A 9,184-nucleotide genomic window follows, 5' to 3' on the forward strand; every position below is an offset into this window, starting at 1 on the left:
GAAATGAAGGGTATGGTGAACGGCACAGATCAATTCCAACGCAATGTCACACAAAATTATTAAATCAAAATTAAAATATATCAAAATCTTTGAAAATTCAATTTATCAATGCAATCGGAAACATTGAAATGGAATTGTAACATATTTTTAACAGTGTGTGTTGTTCTTACGTGCAACAGATGGCACTGTTTTTTAAAAAAAAAAAAATTTTTACCTGTCACAGGTGTGGCATCTAAAGAGTTGGTATATAAACACACACGAATTCGATTGGACCGTTGTGTCAAAATTTCAAATCAATCAGTGAAGATCTTTTGGAGATTACAGTGTGTGTTGCTCTTACGTCCTACAGAAAGCGCTGTTTTTCAAAAAAGAATGTTTTTTTCCTGTCACAGGTGAGGCATGTATATAGTAGGTATATAAAAACACGCGCCTATTTGAATGCATATGTTGTGTCAAAATTTCAAAGCAATCGGTAAATTGGTTTCGAAGATTTCCCCCACATGAAAAACACAGTTTTCCAAAAAAAAGGATGTTTTTTCACGTCACAGACATGACATCTATATAGTATGTATATAAAAACATTCCCGGATGCGAATGGAACGTTGTGTGAGAATTTCAAGGCAATCGGTGAAGAACTTTCGGAGATTTGCGATTTTTAACAAACGAAAATTTTCATATATATAGATAATGTGGTGAAAACCCAAACTTCCGGAAATTTTGTTTCGTTTTCCTACTGGGAACTTTCACATAACAGAATCACATGTTTTATATATGATTTCATTTATACATGTTTCATTGAATATGACTGCATATTCCCTGTTGATTATTTTCTTGTTTAAGGATTCAATCCCTCTGATTAGGACTCTTGTATCATGGTTTAACTAGAAGACGATTTTCCCAAATTTTATATTTGTTCGAGGTTGACTAAAGAAAAATTAACTGCAGAATGTATTACACGTTTTATAAATTTACCTGACGTTTAGAACCAACAGGGTTCATTCTCAAGTGATGGGACAGTACAGGACATATTGAATTTATTCCTCTAGGAAGTCAGGTACATACAAATTGGTAAGGTGTAAAAGGTATGAGACATGGCTCAATAACATAAACATACAATTAAGTGAGGAGTAAGGAGTAAATTTATAAGCATGGATCAATAACCTATACATACAAAGATTAATCCGGTGTAGTTAATTAATCAATGACAAACTAGGAATCCTTATTTTTCTGGACCTAGAAAAAGCCTTCGAGCTAGCCAATGCTCCAGCTACACTGTGCTGCCTGATGGATAAGGAAATCAAAGGACACGATCTTGCCTTTGTTGAAGGAAGTCTGCTTAGTAGAGAAGCTAAAGTAAAATTCAGAGGAAAAACGTATTCCTCAAAGAGGCTGGAAAATGGAACTCCGCAGGTAGGAATACTGACATGAGACAGTATTTCAACTGTCTCATGGAACAATTCATGAAGCTCAAGTTACCTCTAGCCAAACTGCGTAACTATGCAGACGACTTTGAAGTCATCATCAATGGCAAAGGCGCCAGGAACCATGCGCAAAAAAGCCTAGATATCATCATCAGGGAAGAGGAACGCATAGCTGTGAAAATAAACAGAAATATAACTAAAGCAATAGCCTTGAAAATGAGAACTCAAGACACCAGACTCGCAATATAAGGACATGAAATTGAGTACTTACCTCTTTTCAATACCTAGGAGTCATAATAGACAGCCAGTTGAAAATCACTCTAGAAATTGAGTATCTTTGGCTACGTTGTAAAGCAAGAAACTCTGCTTTGCGCTCCCTGACAAGTCTTAGACATGGTGCATCTCTACCAGTACGTAAAATATACTACGTTCAAGCGTAGTACAGGTCACTCATTGACTATGTGGCTCCTGCTTTTACATCCCTCAGTGATACCTAATGGAAGAAGCTAGTAGTATCACAAAATGATGCCCTCAGAACAATGCTGGGAGCACCTATATGGACGCGTCGATAGAATTAAACAATAAAAACCAACTTATCAGCCTTAGAAAACAGGATCAAACAAAGAATAGCCACCATATCAGCAAAACTTGTTGGAACTCTCGCAAGACTGTCAATCAAAGATAGCACACACAGATCGCTTCAGAGAACCCTTCAATATTGAACAAGTGCATGGACGGATAATCTGGTCAAGATCCTACAGAAAATGGACTTGAAACAAACCATTATAAACAAAGGAGAAGACTGACCACATCAACACTTTCGGCCGCATCATCCACGGGAAGAGTCGAGTCTACAAATAATCATTGAAAGATTACCAGTTAATAAATAAACATGTGACTCGCAGAAGCTCAAAGAAGTCATAGGACATAAAATGGAAACCATCTCAAGTCCGACAACCACTCACTTCTTCACAGATGGATCAGTTGATCAAGAGAGAGGTTCTGCTGGGGTAACAGTTTACACTAACAATCTTGAAGCTTACTGGAGCATGAATAGTGGGTACTGAACATTGCAAACAAAATTAAATACCCTGAAAGAGACCATAAATTATGCAATTGAGAGTAATTTACATGATGTCATCATTCATACCGACTCTAAATCTTCGCTCCAGGCATTGTTATCCAGCCAGCATAGAGATAATACACAACCCATCACAGAAATCCTACATATAGGAAAAGAAGCGCACAATCTAAGGCTCAAAGAAATCTGAATAGCGTGATGCATCAATGAACAGATCCACAAGGGCCGTAACAAGGATTCGAACCTACGTCCGAGAGCATCCCAGACGCTGCCTTAATCGACTGAGCTACGACATGGTAAAAAGAGGTGAAACCAGAAGTTCTACTGTACTTACCTGGATCCTGCAGCCTCTCCGAGACACAACCCAGGGTTTTACACAACTCCCCCATGCTCTCGAGCTATGTCCATAGGCCGTTCTACCTCTTCGCCATTACTTCCTTACACATAGAAATCTCAACAGCGGGAACTGAAATCATCCCTTAAGGGATCGAACCTAGTGAGGCCTCGCCACTCATGCCTCCCCCTCCTGGAATGCCACCCCACCCCCCCCTTCCCCCCCCCCCCCTCCTCCACTGGCACCCGGTGACCAATGAGAGTCGTGCAATTGATGTGTTTACTAGACCGCTCGCCATAATGGAGGAGGAATTAAGACCCGCGGGTGTGTTTGCCTAATGGACTAAGATGCGTCCCGATCCATATTTCGTCTCCCGTGTTCAATAGGAAATTCAAATAAGAGATTATGCAGCACCAGACATGGTGGAGCTTACCAGGGAGCTCCACATTCCTTGCTGAATTTGCATAAGATTATCATTTTGCAATTTCTAGGGATCGCGAGTCTTGCATATAGATCACAGATTGTCACTGAAGGTTTGCGCGGTGTTGGGCCTCAGGCCTATCACCCTCCAGAGGTTTCTTTAGGCTAACACATAAGCCTACTGACCAACCGTCAAGTTATCTTTGGTCCTCAACACAGTCCAGGAGTGAAGTAAGCTCTCGGTATATGGGAGTTCTTAATGGGAAGCACTAAACAGGTAATTTAGTTGCTCGAAGGATTATGAGTGAAAATTATGAAGAGAGAGACAGTCCGGTTTCTCGAGAATTAGGGTTGAATATTATGTTTTAAGTGGTGATGGAGCGACTTGTCTGCTCTAGGGAGGGTGGGAGAGGCCGCTTTAGGGAGGGTGGGAGAGGCAGCTCTAGAGAGTGTGGGAGAGGCAGCTCTAGGGAGGGTGGGAGAGGCAGCTCTAGGGAGGGTGGGAGAGGCAGCTCTAGGGAGGGTGGGAGAGGCAGCTCTAGGGAGGGTGGGAGAGGCAGCTCTAGGGAGGGTGGGAGAGGCAGCTCTAGAGAGTGTGGGAGAGGCAGCTCTAGGGAGGGTGGGAGAGGCAGCTCTAGAGAGTGTGGGAGAGGCAGCTCTAGGGAGGGTGGGAGAGGCAGCTCTAGAGAGTGTGGGAGAGGCAGCTCTAGGGAGGGTGGGAGAGGCAGCTCTAGAGAGTGTGGGAGAGGCAGCTCTAGGGAGGGTGGGAGAGGCAGCTCTAGAGAGTGTGGGAGAGGCAGCTCTAGGGAGGGTGGGAGAGGCAGCTCTAGAGAGTGTGGGAGAGGCAGCTCTAGGGAGGGTGGGAGAGGCCGCTTTAGGGAGGGTGGGAGAGGCAGCTCTAGAGAGTGTGGGAGAGGCAGCTCTAGGGAGGGTGGGAGAGGCCGCTTTAGGGAGGGTGGGAGAGGCAGCTCTAGAGAGTGTGGGAGAGGCCGCTTTAGGGAGGGTGGGAGAGGCAGCTCTAGAGAGTGTGGGAGAGGCAGCTCTAGGGAGGGTGGGAGAGGCAGCTCTAGAGAGTGTGGGAGAGGCAGCTCTAGGGAGGGTGGGAGAGGCAGCTCTAGAGAGTGTGGGAGAGGCAGCTCTAGGGAGGGTGGGAGAGGCAGCTCTAGAGAGTGTGGGAGAGGCAGCTCTAGGGAGGGTGGGAGAGGCAGCTCTAGAGAGTGTGGGAGAGGCAGCTCTAGGGAGGGTGGGAGAGGCAGCTCTAGAGAGAGTGGGAGAGGGAGCTCTAGGGAGGGTGGGAGAGGCACCTCCAGAGAGTGTGGGAGAGGCACCTCTAGAGAGTGTTGGAGAGGCAGCTCTAGAGACTGCGATAGAGGCAGCTCTAGAGAGTGTTGGAGAGGCAGCTCTAGAGAGTGTGGGAGAGGCAGCTCTAGAGAGTGTGGGAGAGGCAGCTCTAGAGAGTGTGGGAGAGGCACCTCTAGAGAGTGTGGGAGAGGCAGTTCTAAAGACTGTGGGAGAGGCCGCTCTAGAGAGTGTGGGAGAGGCACCTCTAGAGAGTGTGGGAGAGGCAGCTCTAGTGAGGGTGTGAATTTTCAGTGTATATATATATAATATATACTTTGGCAGTCCCTAAGTCTGCGACAGGCAGGCATCTTGTTCCGCATCAGCTCCGTATTGCAGTCGCTTTCCGCCTTGATGCCCTAATCTAATATAGATTATCTGCCCAGACAATCAATTGCCCATTACAATATGGATTGTAATATGCAATTCATATTAGTCTGCATACATTTATATGGATTGCATGGCCTGCACTGTGGAAAACCTGGAGGTTGGCACTCTACACACGACGAAGTCAACGACATCATTAAAAGGAGCCTTGCTTCTGCCCAGTGTCCAGCAGAGAGAGAGAGAGCCCCACGATCTATTGAACCATAACTCTGTTATTTATTTATATATTTATATTAAAGAAGGTACAATGGGTCTGCGAAAGTACATAGCATGACTTTACATTCACTAATACGCATAACGTTTCTGGCAGTTCCTTAATCTTACAGATAATAGTAATAAGTAGGCAAATTGTAGCAAAATTTTTAAAAAATTAACAGGTACATTGTAAGAAAATTTGAGTGATTAATAGGTATATTAAAGCACATTGATAGCTTTTATAATTAGCATTGATAGCTTGAATGATAATATGACAAAGGTAGGCACAATTAAGCATATATATAGCACATATAAGGTGACAGCAATGATCACTATGGTTAAGTTGTATGGCTTAGGTAGACAAATATTGGAGTATTGGGTAGCACTAGATACTACCCCTAGATGAGCTGCCTTCCCAGGCTGACGAGTCCCATCTGCCTGAAGCAACTGGGTTAAGGCGCCAGAGACCCGCCTTCGCCCCTTATGTTGGTAGAAGCAGTTCCGCCGGGCCGAGAGGCTAAGCCACACGTGCAGGCCAGGAGCTGGACTTGGTTGTCAGAAGCTATTTAAGACGCACGCCATCAGGGGCACTTTACAGGCTGTGGGAGCTTATCTCTACAACCATTACTCCCCGGCTTTAACAATCCTTGGAACATATATATATATATATATATATGTATATATATATATATATATATATATATATATATATATATATATATATATATATATATATATATATATATATATATATATATTATTAAATATGACCGAAAAAGTAAGATTAATAATTCTAACACGAATTTTCTCAATCTTTCGTACATTACGCTTCACTGTTGGAGGTAAATAAAAAATCACTTCTCCAAAATTCATTTTTATTTCTAGTCTGACGCGACACGGGCGCGTTTCGTAAAACTTATTACATTTTCAAAGACTTCACAAATACACAACTGATTAGGACGTATCTCTGATTTTATATCTACATTTGAGTGAGGTGGGAAGGGTGATGTGGCATTAACACAAGACAGAACAGGAGGGGATATTAATAGGGTATTAAAAGTATCAACACAAGACAGAACAGAAACAATGGGTATTGAATAGAAGTGTTTGTAGAAAGCCTATTGGTCCATATTTCTTGATGCTTCTATATTGGAGCGGAGTCTTGAGGTGGGTAGAATATAGTTGTGCAATAATTGGCTGTTGATTGCTGGTGTTGACTTCTTGATGTGTAGTGCCTCGCAAACGTCAAGCCGCCTGCTATCGCTGTATCTATCGATGATTTCTGTGTTGTTTACTAGGATTTCTCTGGCGATGGTTTGGTTATGGGAAGAGATTATATGTTCCTTAATGGAGCCCTGTTGCTTATATATATATATATATATATATATATATATATATATATATATATATATATATATATATATATATATATATATATATATATATATATATATATATATATATATATATATATATATATATATATATATATATATATATATATATATATATATATATATATATATATATATATATATATATATATATATATATATATATATATATATATATATATATATATATATATATATATATATATATATATATATATATATATATATATATATATATATATATATATATATATATATATATATATATATATATATATATATATATATATGTCGTACCTAATAGCCAGAACGCACTTCTCAGCCTACTATGCAAGGCCAGCTTTGCCTAATAAGCCAAGTTTTCATGAATTAATTGTTTTTCGACTACCTAACCTACCTAACCTAACCTAACCTAACTTTTTCGGCTACCTAACCAAACCTAACCTATAAAGATAGGTTAGGTTAGGTTAGGTAGGGTTGGTTAGGTTCGGTCATATATCTACGTTAATTTGAACTCCAATAAAAAAAAATTGATCTCATACATAATGAAATGGGTAGCTTTATCATTTCATAAGAAAAAAATTAGAAAAAATATAATAATTCAGGAAAACTTGGCTTATTAGGCAAATCGGGCCTTGAATAGTAGGCCAAAAAGTGAGTTCTGGCTACTAGGTACGACATATATATATATATATATATATATATATATATATATATATATATATATATATATATATATATAAATATATATATGTCGTACCTAGTAGCCAGAACTCACTTCTCAGCCTACTATTCAAGGCCCGATTTGCCTAATAAGCCAAGTTTTCCTGAATTAATATATTTACTATAATTTTTTTCTTATGAAATGATAAAGCAACCCTTTTCTCTATGTATGAGGTCAATTTTTTTTTATTGTTGTTAAAATTAACGTAAATATATGACCGAACCTAACCAACCCTACCTAACCTAACCTAACCTATATTTATAGGTAAGGTTAGGTTAGGTAGCCAAAAAAAGCTAGGTTAGGTTAGGTTAGGTAGGTTAGGTAGACGAAAAAACATTAATTCATGAAAACTTGGCTTATTAGGCAAATCGGGCCTTGAATAGTAGGCTGAGAAGTGCGTTCTGGCTATTAGGTACGACATATATATATATATATATATATATATATATATATATATATATATATATATATATATATATATATATATATATATATATATGTCGTACCTAGTAGCCAGAACTCACTTTTTGGCCTACTATTTAAGGCCCGATTTGCCTAATAAGCCAAGTTTTCATGAATTAATTGTTTTTCGACTACCTAACCTACCTAACCTAACCTAACCTAACTTTTTCGGCTACCTAACCAAACCTAACCTATAAAGATAGGTTAGGTTAGGTTAGGTAGGGTTGGTTAGGTTCGGTCATATATCTATGTTAATTTTAACTCCAATAAAATAAATTGACCTCATACATAATGAAATGGGTAGCTTTATCATTTCATAAGAAAAAAATTAGAAAAAATATATTAATTCAGGAAAACTTGGCTTATTAGGCAAATCGGGCCTTGAATAGTAGGCCAAAAAGTGAGTTCTGGCTACTAGGTACGACATATATATATATATATATATATATATATATATATATATATATATATATATATATATATATATATATATATATATATATGTGCAGGCGATGAGTCACAATAACGTGGCTGAAGTATGTTGACCAGACCACACACTAGAAATTGAAGAGACGTCAACGTTTCGGTCCGTCCTGGACCATTCTCAAGTCGATTGTGATGAGGACAGGTAGGGACAGGCATTAAATAGGCAAGAGAGAGCTGAGGAGGAAAGTCAGGTGTAGGGGATAGCAGTAATGAGAACCGCAGCAGGCCTATTGGCCCATACGAGGCAGCTCCTATTATAACCACCGAAGGAGATAGTAAAACGTTGTCGTCTCTTCAATTTCTAGTGTGTGGTCTGGTCAACATATATATATATATAATATATATATATATATATATATATATATATATATATATATATATATATATATATATATATATATATATATATATATAACTTTAGAACACTTTCCCACCAGGAGACTCGAACCCTAGCCAGCACAGAAGCCTTCCAGCAACTGGCATAACAGGTACGCCTTAACCCTCTTCACCACCTGCTCAGACCCTTAAAAGAGATGGTAATTTCGGAGTATTTAAATACACCAAAGATCAACACCTCCCAAGAGCACTAGAGCAAGTGAGGGGTCATAATGATATAGACACTGCATAGCATAGTGTCATAGCATTAAGCATAGACACTGTGTCTTCCCATATTAACAGGGACTTGATGAAATTAACGTCTAAATGACCCCTCACTTGCTCTAGTGCTCTTGGGAGGTGTTGATCTTTGGTGTATTTAAATACTCCGAAATTACCATCTCTTTTAAGGGTCTGAGCAGGTGGTGAAGAGGGTTAAGGCGTACCTGTTATGCCAGTTGCTGGAAGGCTTCTGTGCTGGCTAGGGTTCGAGTCTCCTGGTGGGAAAGTGTTCTAAAGTTGTATACTTCACTCTCGTGTTTAGGAGAGTTGTGCCTTATATATATA

This window comes from Procambarus clarkii, chromosome 36 (assembly GCF_040958095.1).
Source record: "Procambarus clarkii isolate CNS0578487 chromosome 36, FALCON_Pclarkii_2.0, whole genome shotgun sequence".
NCBI lineage: Eukaryota > Metazoa > Arthropoda > Malacostraca > Decapoda > Cambaridae > Procambarus > Procambarus clarkii.